The sequence below is a fragment of the Ranitomeya variabilis genome, chromosome 3, assembly GCF_051348905.1.
Source record: "Ranitomeya variabilis isolate aRanVar5 chromosome 3, aRanVar5.hap1, whole genome shotgun sequence".
NCBI classification, from domain to species: domain Eukaryota; kingdom Metazoa; phylum Chordata; class Amphibia; order Anura; family Dendrobatidae; genus Ranitomeya; species Ranitomeya variabilis.
The window spans coordinates 647092088-647110877 of record NC_135234.1 but is presented as its reverse complement, the minus strand read 5'-3'; the positions used below and the strand labels follow the sequence as shown (position 1 = coordinate 647110877).

Here is an 18790-nt window from a genome sequence, read left to right as displayed (position 1 = left end):
AAACAGGGGGCCAGCCAAGCAGCATTGGAGAAATGGAAGAAGAGGCAGGGTGCAGTGATGCCCAACAGCTTTTTCTGTCTTCCTCTGAAGAGGCGGGTGGGCCAGTGGCTCCGGTCACCACATCGCAGGCCGCATCAGCTGATGATGACACTCAGGTGCCACTTACTGGTGCGTGCTCTGCTGCTGAGACTACCCAGGAGGAGCAGTTGGGGGCAGAGGGTAGTGTAGATGATGAGGTCCTCGACCCATCTTGGCGTGAGGGACAGGAAGGTGGTGGGAGCAGCTCTGAGGAAGAGATTCCCCGTACGGCCCAAAGAGGGAGAGGGAGGGGGAAGACTGCGGATCCTGCAGCCTCCGCTTTGGCACCCGTTAGGAGCATGTCTCTTCCAAAAGCCAAAAAGGGCGCTCCCAAGACTTGCAGTGCCTGGTCCTTTTTTGACACAGTTGCAGATGACATTTGCTATGTCAGATGCAACGTGTGTCATCACAAAGTCAAAAGAGGTCGAAATGTCAGCAGCCTCAATACCTCCAACATGTGGAAACATGTGCGCACCAGGCACCCGGCAGAGTTAGAAAAACACACTGAAGAGGTAGGCCAACCAACAGCGGCAGCTACCACCTCTTCAGCTCGTGTTGCCTCTTCCTCTAGCTCACACGCAGCTGGTTCGGCTTCCTCCCAGGATCGCCGTGGAAGAACCTCTGGCCCTGTTGTCCAGAGACCCGCTGTAATTCCACCCGCAGCACCACTTTCCCAGTCATCCACACACTCCCAGCCCAGTCTACAGCCATCGGTAGTACAGGCATGGGAGAAAAGGCGGCCTTTCTTGTCAAACCACCCACGAGCACAGGCTCTGACTGCAGGCATTGCCAAACTTCTGTCACTGGAAATGCTGTCATTCAGGCTGGTGGAGACTGACAGCTTCCGTGACTTGATGTCATTGGCAGTCCCACAGTACAATGTGCCCAGCCGCTTTTACTTCAGCAGGCAAGCCGTCCCTGCCCTGCACAAGCATGTGGAGGGACACATAAAACACGCGCTACTGAACGCCGTCAGTAGCAAGGTCCACCTCACCACCGATGCGTGGACCAGTCAACATGGACAGGGGCGATACCTTTCCCTCACTGCCCATTGGGTTAATGTCATTGAGCCGGGTACAGACCGTGCGAGTGGCGCAGGACGTGTCCTGCCCACTCCAAGGATTGCAGGAATCCATTCTGTACGCATTGACTCCTCCTCTTACACCAGTTCCTCAGAATCATCGCTGCAGGAGCCGTCACAGTCCACCTCCACATGGACCCGTGATGAACGTGTACCTGTTACGACCGACATGAGCACAGCCGTGGCCAAACGTCAACAGGCCGTGTTGAAATTAATTTTTTTGGGGAATCGTAGCCACACAGCGCAGGAGCTCTGGAATGCCATCAAGCAGGAGAGCGATGTGTGGTTTGTGCCAGCGAATCTCCAGCCAGGCATGGTAGTGTGTGATAATGGCCGAAATCTGGTGGCAGCTCTGGGCCTCGGCAACCTCACTCACATCCCATGTCTGGCACATGTGCTCAATTTGGTCGTGCAGAGCTTTTTGAGGGACTATCCGGATCTTGATGCACTGCTGCACAAGGTCCGCCTAGAGTGTGCTCACTTGCGGCGTTCCAGCACGGCAAAAGCGCGCATTGCGGCTCTGCAGCGCCGACACCGCCTGCCGGAACATCGCATCATATGTGACCTACCTACCAGGTGGAATTCCACGTTACATATGTTGGAGCGGTTGTGTGAGCAGCAGCAAGCTGTAATGGAGTACCAGCTGCTTCAGGCGCAAAGAAGTCGCACTCAGCGCCGTACAGACTTCACAACCACAGAGTGGGCCACTATGAATGACGTCTGCCAGGTTTTGCGTCCCTTTGATTATTCCACGCGGATGGCGAGTGCAGATGATGCACTAGTCAGCATGACTGTCCCCCTTATCTGCCTGCTTGAAAAATCACTGCAAGCGCTAAGGGATGATGTTGTGGAAGAGGTGGAGGATGAGGATTCACCATTTCCATCATCTTCTGGACAGTCAGCGCCACGTGGTTCCTCACAAATGCTTAGGCAGGGGACAGTTTGTGAGGAGGATGAGGAGGAGTCAATGGAGGAGGAAGACGTCCGTCCAGAGGAGGGAGTTACCGAATTGTCCAGTACTCAGTGTGTACAGCGAGGGTGGGGTGATGACGAGCGGGCAGAGATCACGCCTCCAGCAGGGGACAGCGTTTCTTGGGCAGTTGGCAGTCTGCAGCACATGGTGGATTACATGCTGCAGTGCCTGAGAAACGACCGCCGCATCGCCCACATTCTCAACATGTCTGATTATTGGGTGTTCACCCTCCTCGATCCTCGCTACCGGGACAACGTAGAAAGCCTCATCACACCGTTGAACCGTGAGCGAAAAATGCGGGAGTACCAAGACACACTGGTGAATTCCATCATCTTCTCCATTCCAACTGAGAGAAGTGCTGCTAGTGCATTCCAAAGCAGCTCAGTGCGTCCAGGCAGTGGTGGAGGCTCTGCACAAAGAGGGAGCAGAAGCAGTGCCTCTGCCCAAGGCAAGACCAGTATGGCCCAACTGTGGCACAGTTTTCTGTGCCCCCCACAAAAGTCTACACCATCACAGACGGCTCCAGTCAGCAGGAGGCAACGGTTCCGTCAGATGGTGACAGACTACATGTCTTGCCCTCTTGCTGTACTCCCAGACGGCTCTTCCCCTTTCAAGTTTTGGGTCTCAAAGCTGGATACATGGCCAGAGCTAAGCCAGTATGTATTGGAGGTGCTGTCTTGCCCTGCGGCCAGTGTATTATCGGAACGTGTCTTTAGTGCTGCAGGTGGTGTACTAACTGACCGTCGCATGCGACTATCCTCCGATAACGTTGACCGGCTTACTTTCCTGAAAATGAACAAGGCCTGGATCTCGCAGGAATTTGCCACTCCTCCTCCTGATTAAATAATTAGGTCACTGTATACGTTATCCAGGTCTCCTGTTGTGTTCATCTTTCTACCACCTGAACTTAAATTCCTGTGCTCCAACACCGCCAGTTGAGGCTCAGAAGTGCCGTCTGCACAGTCAAAACATACGACCCAGTGTTATTGGGTTTCAGTAACGTCAGCTGATCCCCAGCTGTGTAGCCGGCAATGTGTCATGCGACCGCCACGCTGACACAACAACTGAAATGTAAGGGAATCTGTCCCCCCCCCCCCAAGGCATTTGTTACTGAAAGAGCCACCTTGTGCAGCAGTAATGCTGCACAAGGAAAAGGTAGCTATTTTTGTTTAGCTCCTTGCACACGCAGAACTTAACACTTATAAAATTTGTCCCCTGCAACCGTAAAACCGTCCCGGAGGTGGGACTTTCCTTCGTAATGTGACGCAGCACAGCCGTCATTCCTACCCCCCCGGCGCCGCGCACCGGCTCCTCAGCGTTGTTTTATTCCGTCCCGGAGCCTGCGCTGTTATGTTATCCCGTGGCCAGGCACACTTAGCGCTGCCCGTCTTCTGGCATCATTTGGTGTCAGGATGGCTGCGCCTGTGCGGCCGCGCTGGCAGAGAGCCCGCCTCGCAGTGTCTTCTGATTTAATCCCACTGGGGGCCTGGGATCCATGGACATGCGCAGTGCATATCTGAACCTCCACCTCTCACTCATTTCCCTATGGCTTCTTCAGACTGTTCGGTGTCAGCTGGTCCCTAATAGCATGCCACGGCCGTGACACCGCACAGTCTTAAGAAGCCGTAGGGAGGGGAGTGAGAGGCGAGGATATGCACTGCGCATGTCCATGGATCCCAGGCCCCCAGTGGGATTAAATCAGAAGACACTGCGAGGCGGGCTCTCTGCCAGCGCGGCCGCACAGGCGCAGCCAGCCTGACACCAAATGATGTCAGAAGATGGGCAGCGCTAAGTGTGCCTGGCCACGGGATAACATAACAGCGCAGGCTCCGGGACGGAATAAAACAACGCTGAGGAGCCGGTGCGCGGCGCCGGGGGGGTAGGAATGACGGCTGTGCTGCGTCACATTACGAAGGAAAGTCCCACCTCCGGGACGGTTTTACGGTTGCAGGGGACACATTTTATAAGTGTTTAGTTCTGCGTGTGCAAGGAGCATGATGAAAAGAGCCACCTTTTCCTTTTGCATCTTTTGTGCTGCACAAGCTGGCTCTTTCAGCTACAAACGCCTTGGGGGGGGGTTAAAGGTTCCCTTTCGACTTTCTCAGGCTTCGGCCTACATTGTGTTCCTCTGCTTTTCCACCTGTCCCTGGGCTCCAACACCGCCAGTTGCCGTCCAGAAGTGCTGTACGCACAGTCAACAGTCCCTCCTCTGTTATTGGGGTTCAGTAACGTCAGCTGTTCCCCTGCTGTGTGTGTGGCAATCCCTCCTACCTCCTCCAACCTCCTCCTCCTCCACCTGTCCCTGGGCTCCAACACCGCCAGTTGCCGTCCAGAAGTGCTGTACGCACAGTCAACAGTCCCTCCTCTGTTATTGGGGTTCAGTAACGTCAGCTGTTCCCCTGCTGTGTGTGTGGCAATCCCTCCTACCTCCTCCAACCTCCTCCTCCTCCTCCACCTGTCCCTGGGCTCCAACACCGCCAGTTGCCGTCCAGAAGTGCTGTACGCACAGTCAACAGTCCCTCCTCTGTTATTGGGGTTCAGTAACGTCAGCTGTTCCCCTGCTGTGTGTGTGGCAATCCCTCCTACCTCCTCCAACCTCCTCCTCCACCTGTCCCTGGGCTCCAACACCGCCAGTTGCCGTCCAGAAGTGCTGTACGCACAGTCAACAGTCCCTCCTCTGTTATTGGGGTTCAGTAACGTCAGCTGTTCCCCTGCTGTGTGTGTGGCAATCCCTCCTACCTCCTCCAACCTCCTCCTCCTCCACCTGTCCCTGGGCTCCAACACCGCCAGTTGCCGTCCAGAAGTGCTGTACGCACAGTCAACAGTCCCTCCTCTGTTATTGGGGTTCAGTAACGTCAGCTGTTCCCCTGCTGTGTGTGTGGCAATCCCTCCTACCTCCTCCAACCTCCTCCTCCTCCTCCACCTGTCCCTGGGCTCCAACACCGCCAGTTGCCGTCCAGAAGTGCTGTACGCACAGTCAACAGTCCCTCCTCTGTTATTGGGGTTCAGTAATGTCAGCTGTTCCCCTGCTGTGTGTGTGGCAATCCCTCCTACCTCCTCCAACCTCCTCCTCCTCCTCCACCTGTCCCTGGGCTCCAACACCGCCAGTTGCCGTCCAGAAGTGCTGTACGCACAGTCAACAGTCCCTCCTCTGTTATTGGGGTTCAGTAACGTCAGCTGTTCCCCTGCTGTGTGTGTGGCAATCCCTCCTACCTCCTCCAACCTCCTCCTCCTCCACCTGTCCCTGGGCTCCAACACCGCCAGTTGCCGTCCAGAAGTGCTGTACGCACAGTCAACAGTCCCTCCTCTGTTATTGGGGTTCAGTAACGTCAGCTGTTCCCCTGCTGTGTGTGTGGCAATCCCTCCTACCTCCTCCAACCTCCTCCTCCTCCTCCACCTGTCCCTGGGCTCCAACACCGCCAGTTGCCGTCCAGAAGTGCTGTACGCACAGTCAACAGTCCCTCCTCTGTTATTGGGGTTCAGTAACGTCAGCTGTTCCCCTGCTGTGTGTGTGGCAATCCCTCCTACCTCCTCCAACCTCCTCCTCCACCTGTCCCTGGGCTCCAACACCGCCAGTTGCCGTCCAGAAGTGCTGTACGCACAGTCAACAGTCCCTCCTCTGTTATTGGGGTTCAGTAACGTCAGCTGTTCCCCTGCTGTGTGTGTGGCAATCCCTCCTACCTCCTCCAACCTCCTCCTCCTCCACCTGTCCCTGGGCTCCAACACCGCCAGTTGCCGTCCAGAAGTGCTGTACGCACAGTCAACAGTCCCTCCTCTGTTATTGGGGTTCAGTAACGTCAGCTGTTCCCCTGCTGTGTGTGTGGCAATCCCTCCTACCTCCTCCAACCTCCTCCTCCTCCACCTGTCCCTGGGCTCCAACAACGCCAGTTGCCGTCCAGAAGTGCTGTACGCACAGTCAACAGTCCCTCCTCTGTTATTGGGGTTCAGTAACGTCAGCTGTTCCCCTGCTGTGTGTGTGGCAATCCCTCCTACCTCCTCCAACCTCCTCCTCCTCCTCCACCTGTCCCTGGGCTCCAACACCGCCAGTTGCCGTCCAGAAGTGCTGTACGCACAGTCAACAGTCCCTCCTCTGTTATTGGGGTTCAGTAACGTCAGCTGTTCCCCTGCTGTGTGTGTGGCAATCCCTCCTACCTCCTCCAACCTCCTCCTCCTCCACCTGTCCCTGGGCTCCAACAACGCCAGTTGCCGTCCAGAAGTGCTGTACGCACAGTCAACAGTCCCTCCTCTGTTATTGGGGTTCAGTAACGTCAGCTGTTCCCCTGCTGTGTGTGTGGCAATCCCTCCTACCTCCTCCAACCTCCTCCTCCTCCTCCACCTGTCCCTGGGCTCCAACACCGCCAGTTGCCGTCCAGAAGTGCTGTACGCACAGTCAACAGTCCCTCCTCTGTTATTGGGGTTCAGTAACGTCAGCTGTTCCCCTGCTGTGTGTGTGGCAATCCCTCCTACCTCCTCCAACCTCCTCCTCCTCCACCTGTCCCTGGGCTCCAACACCGCCAGTTGCCGTCCAGAAGTGCTGTACGCACAGTCAACAGTCCCTCCTCTGTTATTGGGGTTCAGTAACGTCAGCTGTTCCCCTGCTGTGTGTGTGGCAATCCCTCCTACCTCCTCCAACCTCCTCCTCCTCCTCCACCTGTCCCTGGGCTCCAACACCGCCAGTTGCCGTCCAGAAGTGCTGTACGCACAGTCAACAGTCCCTCCTCTGTTATTGGGGTTCAGTAACGTCAGCTGTTCCCCTGCTGTGTGTGTGGCAATCCCTCCTACCTCCTCCAACCTGCTCCTCCTCCTCCACCTGTCCCTGGGCTCCAACACCGCCAGTTGCCGTCCAGAAGTGCTGTACGCACAGTCAACAGTCCCTCCTCTGTTATTGGGGTTCAGTAACGTCAGCTGTTCCCCTGCTGTGTGTGTGGCAATCCCTCCTACCTCCTCCAACCTCCTCCTCCTCCTCCACCTGTCCCTGGGCTCCAACACCGCCAGTTGCCATCCAGAAGTGCTGTACGCACAGAGCCAAACACCTCGCCAATGTGTTAGTGGGGTTCAGCACCGCCAGCTGTTCCCCTGCTGTGTATACGGCAACGTGTACTGCGACCGCCACGCAGTCACAACAAGTTTACTTTAAGGGAACCTGTCCCCCCCCCCCCCCAGGCGTTTGTTACTGAAGGAGCCACCTTGTGCAGCAGTAATGATGCAAAGGGAAAAAGTGCCTCTTTTCGTGGTGCTCCTTGCACATGCGGAACCTAACAGTTATGAAATGTGTCCCATCACAGCGATAAACCGTCCGGTAGGTGGAACTTTCCTTTGTCGTGTGACGCAGCACAGCCATCATTTTTACCCCCTTGGCGCCGTGCGCCGCCTCCTCAGCGTTGTTTGAATCTGTCCCGGAGCCTGCGCTGTTAGGTTAGCCCTTGGCCATGCACACATTTTGCGCTGCCCGTCTTCTGACATCATTTGGTGTCAGGCTGGCTGCGCCTGTGCGGGTGCGCTGGCCGAGATCCCGCCTCGCAGTGTCGTCTAATGTAATCCCACCGCGGGCCTGTGATCCGTGCCCGTGCGCAGTGCATATCCTCGCCTCTCACTCCCCTCCCTACGGCTTCTTCAGACTGTGCGATGTCAGCTGGTCCCTAATAGCATGCCACGGCCGTGACACCGCACAGTCTGAAAAAGCCGTAGGGAGGGGAGTGAGAGGCGAGGATATGCACTGCGCACGGGCACGGATCACAGGCCCGCGGTGGGATTACATTAGACGACACTGCGAGGCGGGATCTCGGCCAGCGCACCCGCACAGGCGCAGCCAGCCTGACACCAAATGATGTCAGAAGACGGGCAGCGCAAAATGTGTGCATGGCCAAGGGCTAACCTAACAGCGCAGGCTCCGGGACAGATTCAAACAACGCTGAGGAGGCGGCGCACGGCGCCAAGGGGGTAAAAATGATGGCTGTGCTGCGTCACACGACAAAGGAAAGTTCCACCTACCGGACGGTTTAACGCTGTGAGGGGACACATTTCATAACTGTTAGGTTCCGCATGTGCAAGGACCATAATTAAAAGAGCTAAGTTTACCTTTTCCAGCATTAGTGCTGTACACAATGGCTCTTTCAGCTACAAACGCCTGGGGGGGGGGGGGTTAAAGGTTTCCTTTCAACTTGCTCGAGTGCAGGCTTCGGCCTACACTCCGCTCCCCCTGCTCCTCCTGCTGACCCTGGGCTCTAACACCGCCAGTTGGGGCCCGGTACTGCTAGCTGCACAGAGAAAAACACCAGCCAATGTGTCAGTGGGGTTCAGCACCGCCAGCTGTTCCCCTGCTGTGCAGCCGGCATCGTGTCCTGCAAAAGCCACGCAGACACAAGAACTGAAATTGAAGGGAACCTGTCCCCCCTCCCCCAGGCGTTTTTACGTTTACATATGTGCTGCGCCAGGCCCTGAATCCCAGCCCCGCAGTGTTTTGACAATGTTAAGACACTGCGGGGCTGGGATTCATGGTCATCGCGAAACGCACCGGCCGACATTAAATGATGTCAGAAGATGGGCAGCGCTAACAGCGCTAGGCCAGGGGATAACACGTCAGCGCAGACTCCTGTACAGCAAATAACAACGCTCAGGAGGCTGCACCCAGCACCAAGGTGGGATTCTTGACATCTGTGCTGCGTCTCATTACAAAGGGAACTCGCGCCTCCAACACAGTTTGACTGTATAAAGGGCTAAATGTTATACGTGTTTCATTCAGCGTGTGCAAGGAGCGAAATTAAAAGGGCAACCTTTGACTTGTGCAGCACTACTGCTGCATAAGCTGTGGCTCTTCTACTTTCTAACCCCTGAGGGGGGGTTAAAGGTTACCTTTGAAATTGGTTCAAGTAGGCTTCGGCCTACACTCTGCTCCCCCTGCAGAGCCCGGGCTCCAACACCGCTAGTTGCTGTCCGGAAGTGCTGGCTGCACAGAGCCAAACACCTCGCCAATGTGTCAGTGGGGTCCAGCACCGCCAGCTGTTCCCCTGCTGTGTAGCCGGCAACGTGTCCTGCGACCGCCACGCAGACACAACAGACCCAAAGCTGCCGCCAGTGCAGGCTTCGGCCTACACTCCCCTCCCCCTGCTCCTGCTCCTCCTCCTCCTGCTGACCCTGGGCTCTAACAAACCGCCAGTTGGGGCCCAGATGTGCTAGCTGCACAGAGAAAAACACCAGCCAATGTGTCAGTGGGGTCCAGCACCGCCAGCTGTTCCCCTGCTGTGCAGCCGGCAACGTGTCCTGCAAAAGCCACGCAGACACAAGAACTGAAATTGAAGGGAACCTGTCCCCCCTCCCCCAGGCGTTTTTACGTTATCCAGCCACCTTGTACAGCGGTAATGCTGCATGTGTGCAAGGTGGCTCAGAAACGTATTCTCCTCGCACATGTGGAACTGAAAACACGTCTGCAATGTGTCCTCTGTGTGACCATTTAACCGTCCCGGTGGTGTGACTTTCCTTTGTAATGACACGCTGCAACCCCCTTGGTAGCGCTGCCCGTCTTCTGGCATCATTGTTTGGCTGGCTGCGCCTCTGCGGCCGCCCTGACCCACACAACGCCCCTCGGTGTCTTATTTATTGGGACTGCGAGGGTGTGATTGATGGGCAGGATCAGTGCATCAGTTCGCCTGTCCCTCCTCTCCTTCCGCCTTCTTCGGACTGTGCGGCTTCATGGCCGTGGCATGCGATAAGGGATCAGATGACGCCGCACAGTCTGAAGCGGGTGTAAGGACCCGAGTGTGAGAGGCCAACATATGTGCTGCGCCAGGCCCTGAATCCCAGCCCCGCAGTGTTTTGACAATGTTAAGACACTGCGGGGCTGGGATTCATGGTCATCGCGAAACGCACCGGCCGACATTAAATGATGTCAGAAGATGGGCAGCGCTAACAGCGCTAGGCCAGGGGATAACACGACAGCGCAGACTCCTGTACAGCAAATAACAACGCTCAGGAGGCTGCACCCAGCACCAAGGTGGGATTCTTGACATCTGTGCTGCGTCTCATTACAAAGGGAACTCGCGCCTCCAACACAGTTTGACTGTATAAAGGGCTAAATGTTATACGTGTTTCATTCAGCGTGTGCAAGGAGCGAAATTAAAAGAGCAACCTTTGACTTGTGCAGCACTACTGCTGCATAAGCTGTGGCTCTTCTACTTTCTAACCCCTGAGGGGGGGTTAAAGGTTACCTTTGAAATTGGTTCAAGTAGGCTTCGGCCTACACTCTGCTCCCCCTGCAGAGCCCGGGCTCCAACACCGCTAGTTGCTGTCCGGAAGTGCTGGCTGCACAGAGCCAAACACCTCGCCAATGTGTCAGTGGGGTCCAGCACCGCCAGCTGTTCCCCTGCTGTGTAGCCGGCAACGTGTCCTGCGACCGCCACGCAGACACAACAGACCCAAAGCTGCCGCCAGTGCAGGCTTCGGCCTACACTCCCCTCCCCCTGCTCCTGCTCCTCCTCCTCCTGCTGACCCTGGGCTCTAACAAACCGCCAGTTGGGGCCCAGATGTGCTAGCTGCACAGAGAAAAACACCAGCCAATGTGTCAGTGGGGTCCAGCACCGCCAGCTGTTCCCCTGCTGTGCAGCCGGCAACGTGTCCTGCAAAAGCCACGCAGACACAAGAACTGAAATTGAAGGGAACCTGTCCCCCCTCCCCCAGGCGTTTTTACGTTATCCAGCCACCTTGTACAGCGGTAATGCTGCATGTGTGCAAGGTGGCTCAGAAACGTATTCTCCTCGCACATGTGGAACTGAAAACACGTCTGCAATGTGTCCTCTGTGTGACCATTTAACCGTCCCGGTGGTGTGACTTTCCTTTGTAATGACACGCTGCAACCCCCTTGGTAGCGCTGCCCGTCTTCTGGCATCATTGTTTGGCTGGCTGCGCCTCTGCGGCCGCCCTGACCCACACAACGCCCCTCGGTGTCTTATTTATTGGGACTGCGAGGGTGTGATTGATGGGCAGGATCAGTGCATCAGTTCGCCTGTCCCTCCTCTCCTTCCGCCTTCTTCGGACTGTGCGGCTTCATGGCCGTGGCATGCGATAAGGGATCAGATGACGCCGCACAGTCTGAAGCGGGTGTAAGGACCCGAGTGTGAGAGGCCAACATATGTGCTGCGCCAGGCCCTGAATCCCAGCCCCGCAGTGTTTTGACAATGTTAAGACACTGCGGGGCTGGGATTCATGGTCATCGCGAAACGCACCGGCCGACATTAAATGATGTCAGAAGATGGGCAGCGCTAACAGCGCTAGGCCAGGGGATAACACGTCAGCGCAGACTCCTGTACAGCAAATAACAACGCTCAGGAGGCTGCACCCAGCACCAAGGTGGGATTCTTGACATCTGTGCTGCGTCTCATTACAAAGGGAACTCGCGCCTCCAACACAGTTTGACTGTATAAAGGGCTAAATGTTATACGTGTTTCATTCAGCGTGTGCAAGGAGCGAAATTAAAAGAGCAACCTTTGACTTGTGCAGCACTACTGCTGCATAAGCTGTGGCTCTTCTACTTTCTAACCCCTGAGGGGGGGTTAAAGGTTACCTTTGAAATTGGTTCAAGTAGGCTTCGGCCTACACTCTGCTCCCCCTGCAGAGCCCGGGCTCCAACACCGCTAGTTGCTGTCCGGAAGTGCTGGCTGCACAGAGCCAAACACCTCGCCAATGTGTCAGTGGGGTCCAGCACCGCCAGCTGTTCCCCTGCTGTGTAGCCGGCAACGTGTCCTGCGACCGCCACGCAGACACAACAGACCCAAAGCTGCCGCCAGTGCAGGCTTCGGCCTACACTCCCCTCCCCCTGCTCCTGCTCCTCCTCCTCCTGCTGACCCTGGGCTCTAACAAACCGCCAGTTGGGGCCCAGATGTGCTAGCTGCACAGAGAAAAACACCAGCCAATGTGTCAGTGGGGTCCAGCACCGCCAGCTGTTCCCCTGCTGTGCAGCCGGCAACGTGTCCTGCAAAAGCCACGCAGACACTTGCTCTTGGACCTTCTGCTCCCCATCCTGGTTCCAGTACCGTCAGCTGGTTCCGGGCAGAGCCTTTGGCTTAGGTGCCTCCCTTTGGTATCCGAGTTCCACCAACGTCAGGTGGTCCTTGGTAGTGCTTTCAGGCACGGGTACCTCCTGCTTAGTAACCGGGTTTCAGTAACGTCAGCTGGTCCTCGGTAGTTCCATTGGCTCTTGGACCTTCGGCTACCCATCCGGGTTCCAGCACCGTCAGCTGGTTCTCGGCAGTGTCTTTTGCTCTTGTACCTTCTGCTCCCCATCCTGGTTCCAGTACCGTCAGCTGGTTCCGGGCAGAGCCTTTGGCTTAGGTGCCTCCCTCTGGGTATCTGAGTTCCACCAACGTCAGGTGGTCCTTGGTAGTGCTTTCAGCACAGGTACCTCCTGCTTAGTAACCGGGTTCCAGTAACGTCAGCTGGTCCTCGGTCGTTCCATTGGCTCTTGGACCTTCGGGTAGCCATCCGAGTTCCAGTTCCATCAGCTGGTTCTCGGCATTTTCTCAGCCTTCTTGTACCTTCTGCTACATTTCCAAGTTCAAGAGACTAAACACGATGACCCGGAAGACCACCCCTAAGATGACGACGACACCAGAGACGACAACCACCGTGATGACGACGACCCTGGAGACGATGACCCTGAAGACCACCCCGATGACGACGACCCCGGAGACCACCCCGATGACGACGACCCCGGAGACGACGACCCTGGAGACGACGACGACCTGGAAGACCGAGAAGCAGAAGAACAAGAGGCTGCAGAACAAAGAGCAGAAGGACATTAAGCATAACACAAAATATCAGAGCAAAAAATATTATGTAAATTATAAGCAGAAGAAGACTAAGCAGTGTATGGGGGTGAGTCCGTTCCTCCTCGTGGTGCCCCTGGATAAAGCCTGATGCTGCAGGCCAAACTGAACGCGGACAAATGTAACTGTTTTGTGACAGGCAGAACGGAAGGTGTAATCTTCAAACTTTTATAGATAACAACTACGGGAATGCCTGTCACAAATAAGAATATGATGAAGAAGTAGAATATGATGAAGATAATAGTAAACTAAAAACAATATGAACAATGTAACCCAAAAAATAATAGGTAGAAGATGAAGAAGAAGATGAATAAGGTGAAGAAGTTGATGTCAAAGAAGCTGATGATGAGGATAATTAAGAAGAAAGCGTGGGAGAAGTAAAAAAAAAGGTGAAGGGCGTGGAAGCAGTGAAACATCAATATCTGACATTAAAAAAAAAATTAACATAGTCAAATTCTTTCTAACGCCGAACGTCATAAAAAAAAACGCAAAATCCTGCTATTCTATTACATTGGGCTAAACCTCTGTGCCTTTAATATCTCCGCCACGTCCCCCAATACATCCTACATTATTCTTAGTTGTTTTCCTTCATGTAGAATGAACCTACAAGTGTATAAAGGGTTTATTTTAATTCCGATATTTTCGTCCCATTGACTTGCATTGGGATCGGGTATCGGTATCGGATTAGATCCGATACTTTGACGGTATCGGCCGATACTTTCCGATACCGATACTTTCCGATATCGGAAGGTATCGCTCAACACTACTTATGAGGTATTGCCATGTTCAGTAGAAATGGTTTGACAAATTTTGGTGCATTTTTATCCTGTTTCCCTGTGAAAATGTAAAATGTGGGGCTGAAACAACATTTTTGTGGTAAAAATGTAATTAATCTGCATTATAATATTGCGCTCCTCTTATGAGCTGTCCACTGTCACTGAAAAGAAGTTCCCGATTACCTGTAGAGCATTGGCACACTCAGGAGAAATTACACAACAAACTGTCAGGTCCATATTTTCTTATCGGTCCTTATAAAAATTAAAACTTTGGGGCTAAAACAGCATTTTAGTGGTAAAAATGAAATTATTCTTTCTTCATCACCAAATAGTATAAAATTCTGGGAGGCACATGTGATGTCAACATGCTCACTGCACACTACACCCCTAGGAAAAATCATTGGGGGGTGTACACCATGTTCCAAATTATTATGCAAATTTTTCTTGGATTTTCCTAAATGCTCAGGGGAAATGACAGTCAGTTTAATAAAAGTCATTACCCGTTAGAGTATACACCGAATTTTATTGAAGAAACCTCCCAATGATAACAGTATAATCTCCAAAATGAATAAAAACTCAAAATGCACTGTTCCAAATTATTAGGCACAGTAGAATTTCTAAACATTTGATATGTTTTAACCCCTTCACCCCCAAGGGTGGTTTGCACGTTATGGACCGGGCCAATTTTTACAATTCTGACCACTGTCCTTTTATGAGGTTATAACTCTGGAACGCTTCAACGGATCCTGGTGATTCTGACATTGTTTTCTCGTGACATATTGTACTTCATGATAGTGGTAAAATTTCTTTGATATTACCTGCGTTTATTTGTGAAAAAAACGGAAATTTGGCGAAAATTTTGAAAATTTCGCAATTTTCCAACTTTGAATTTTTATGCAATTAAATCACAGTGATATGTCACACAAAATACTTAATAAGTAACATTTCCCACATGTCTACTTTACATCAGCACAATTTTGGAACCAACATTTTTTTTTGTTAGGGAGTTATAAGGGTTAAAATTTGACCAGCAATTTCTCATTTTCACAACACCATTTTTTTTAGGGACCACATCTCATTTGAAGTCATTTTGAGGGGTCTATATGATAGAAAATACCCAAGTGTGACACCATTCTAAAAACTGCACCCCTCAAGGTGCTCAAAACCACATTCAAGAAGTTTATTAACCCCTCAGGTGTTTCACAGGAATTTTTGGAATGTTTAAATAAAAATGAGCATTTACCGTAACTTTTTTTTCACACAAAATTTACTTCAGCTCCAATTTGTTTTATTTTACCAAGGGTAACAGGAGAGAATGGACCCCAAAAGATGTTGTACAATTTGTCCTGAGTACGCCAATACCCCATATGTGGGGGTAAACCACTGTTTGGGCGCATGACAGAGCTCGGAAGCGAAGGAGCGCCCTTTGACTTTTCAATGCAAAATTGACTGGAATTGAGATGGGACGCCATGTTGCGTTTGGAAAGCCCCTGATATGCCTATACATTGAAACCCCCCACAAGTGACACCATTTTGGAAAGTAGACCCCCTAAGGAACTTATCTAGAGGTGTGGTGAGCACTTTGACCCACCAAGTGCTTCACAGAAGTTTATAATGCAGAACCGTAAAAATAAAAAATCATATTTTTTCACAAAAATTATTTTTTCACCCCCAATTTTTTATTTTCCCAAGTGTAAGAGAAGAAATTGGACCCTAAAAGTTGTTGTACAATTTGTCCTGAGTACGCTGATACACCATATGTTGGGGTATACCACTGTTTGGGCGCATGGGAGAGCTCGGAAGGGAAGGAGCGCCGTTTGACTTTTCACTGCAAAATTGACAGGAATTGAGATGGGACGCCATGTTGCGTTTGGAGAGCCACTGATGTGCCTAGACATTGAAACCCCCCCCACAAGTGACACCATTTTGGAAAGTAGACCCCCTAAGGAACTTATCTAGAGGTGTAGTGAGCACTTTGACCCACCAACTGCTTCACAGAAGTTTATAATGCAGAGCCGTAAAAATAAAACAAACATTTTTTTCCCACAAAAATTATTTTTTAGCCCCCAGTTTTGTATTTTCCTGAGGGTAACAGGAGAAATTGGACCCCAAAAGTTGTTGTCCAATTTGTCCTGAGTTCGCTGATATCCCATATGTGGGGGGGAACCACTGTTTGGGCGCATGGGAGGGCTCGGAAGGGATGGAGCGCCATTTTGAATGGAGACTTAGATGGAATGGTCTGCAGGCGTCACATTGCGTTTGCAGAGCCCTAATGTACCTAAACAGTTAAAAAAAAACACAAGTGACACCAATTTGGAAAGTAGACCCCCTAAGCAACTCATCTAGATGTGTTGTGAGAGTTTTGAACCCTCAAGTGTTTCACTACAGTTTATAACGCATAGTCGTGAAAATAAAAATAAAAAAATTTCCCCCCAAAATGATTTTTTAGCCCCCAGTTTTGTATTTTCCCAAGGGTAACAGGAGAAATTGGACCCCAAAAGTTTTTGTCCAATGTGTTTCGAGTACGCTGATACCCCATATTTGGGGGGGAACCACCGTTTAGGCACATGGGAGGGCTCGGAAGGGAAGGAGCGCCATTTGGAATGCAGACTTAGATGGATTGGTCTGCAGGCGTCACATTGCGTTTGCAGAGGCCCTAATGTACCTAAACAGTAGAAACCCCCCACAATTGACACCATTTTGGAAAGTGGACCCCCTAAGGAACTCATCTAGATGTGTTGTGAGAGCTTTGAACCCCCAATTGTTTCACTACAGTTTATAACACAGAGCCATGCAAATAAAAAATATTTTTTTTCCACAAAAATTATTTTTTAGCCCCCAGTTTTGTATTTTCTCAAGGGTAACAGGAGAGATTGGACCCCGAAAGTTGTTCTCCAATGTGTTCCGAGTACGCTGATACCCCATATGTTGGGGTAAACCCCTGTTTGGGCACACGGGAGAGCTCGGAAGGGAAGGAGCACTGTTTTACTTTTTCAACGCAGAATTGGCTGAAATTGAGATCGGACGCCATGTCGCGTTTGGAGAGCCCCTGATGTGCCTAAACAGTGGAAACCCCCCAATTATAACTGAAACCCTAATCCACACACATCCCTAACCCTAGCCCCAACCCTAACCCTAGCCCCAACTCTAACCCTAGCCACAACCCTAACCCTAGCCCCAACCCTAGCCCCAACCCTAACCCCAACCCTAACCCCAACCCTAACCCTAACCCTAGCCCTAACCCTAGCCCTAACCCTAGCCCTAACCCTAGCCCTAACCCTAGCCCTAGCCCTAACCCTAGCCCTAACCCTAGCCCTAACCCTAATGGTAAAATGGAAATAAATACATTTTTAAAATTTTTTTATTTTTTCCTAACTAAGGGGGTGATGAAGGGGGGTTTGATTTACTTTTTATAGTGGGTTTTTTAGCGGATTTTTATGATTGGCAGCTGTCACACACTGAAAGAAGCTTTTTATCGCAAAAAATATTTTTTGCGTTACCACATTTTGAGAGCTATAATTTTTCCATATTTAAATCCACAGAGTCATGTGAGGTCTTGTTTTTTGCGGAACGAGTTGACGTTTTTATTGATAACATGTTCGGGCACGGGAGATATTTTGATCGCTTTTTATTCCTATTTTTGTGAGGCAGAATGACCAAAAACCAGCTATTCATTAATTTCTTTTGGGGGAGGCGTTTATACCGTTCCGCGTTTGGTAAAATTGATAAACCAGTTTTATTCTTCGGGTCAGTACGATTACAGCGATACCTCATTTCTATCATTTTTTTAATGTTTTGGCGCTTTTATACGATAAAAACTATTTTATAGAAAAAATAATTATTTTGGCATCGCTTTATTCTGAGGACTATAACTTTTTTATTTTTTCGCTGATGATGCTATATGGCGGCTCGTTTTTTGCAGGACAAGATGACGTTTGCAGCGGTACCATGGTTATTTATATCCATCTTTTTGTTCGCGTGTTATTCTACTTTTTGTTTGGCGGTATGAGAATAAAGCGTTGTTTTTTGCCTCTTTTTTTTTTTTTTTTTACAGTGTCCACTGAAGGGGTTAACTAGTGATATAGTTTTATAGGTCAGGTCGTTACGGACGCGGCGATACTAAATATGTGTACTTTTATTGTTTGATTTTTTTAATTTAGATAAAGGAATGTATTTATGGGAATAATATATATATTTTTTTTCTTTATTTAGGAATTTTTTTTTTATTTTTTTTTTTACACATGTGGGAATTTTTTTTTAAACTTTTTTACTTTGTCCCAGGGGGGGACATTACAGATCGTTGATCTGACAGTGTGCACAGCACTCTGTCAGATCACCGATCTTACTTCCAGCAGTGCAGGCTGCAGCTTTCATCTGCAGCCTGCTCTGCACCCGGAAGTAATCCCTGCAATACCCGGATGCAGCCCCACGGCCATTTTGGATCCGGGGCCTGCAGGGATAGGAGGTAGGAGACCCTCGCAGCAACGCGATCACATCGCGTTGCTCCGGGGGTCTCAGGGAAGCCCGCAGGGAGACCCCTCCCTGCGCGACGCTTCCCTGTACCGCCGCACACCGCGATCATGTTTGATCGCGGTGTGCCGGGGGTTAATGTGCCGGGGGCGGTCCGTGACCGCTCCTGGCATATAGTGCCGGATGTCAGCTGCGATAGGCAGCTGACACCCGGCCGCGATCGGCCGCGCTCCCCCCGTGAGCGCGGCCGATCGTGCTGGACGTACTATTCCGTCCTTGGGAGTTAGGGCCCACCCCACATGGACGGAATAGTACGTCCAATGGCAGAAAGGGGTTAAAGAACTGAAAATGCTCATTTGTGGAATTTTCAGCATTAGGAGGTCACAGTCACTGAACAAAAAAGCTGTTTAACTTCAAAACATCCTAACAGGCCCAGTTACATGTTAACATAGGACCCCTTCTTTGATATCACCTTCACAATTCTTGCATCCTTTGAACTTGTGAGTTTTTGGAGAGTTTCTGCTTGTATTTTTTTGCATGAAGTCAGAATAGCCTCCCAGAGCTGCTGTTTTGATGTGAACTGCCTCCCACTCTC

The 18790-nt window shown here is 51.5% G+C and overlaps 1 pseudogene; it reads left to right on the top strand.

The window, feature by feature from the left end:
• LOC143817760 (serine/arginine-rich splicing factor 9 pseudogene) overlaps nucleotides 1–18790 on the top strand; it is a 73919-nt pseudogene that overhangs the window by 28796 nt on the left and 26333 nt on the right.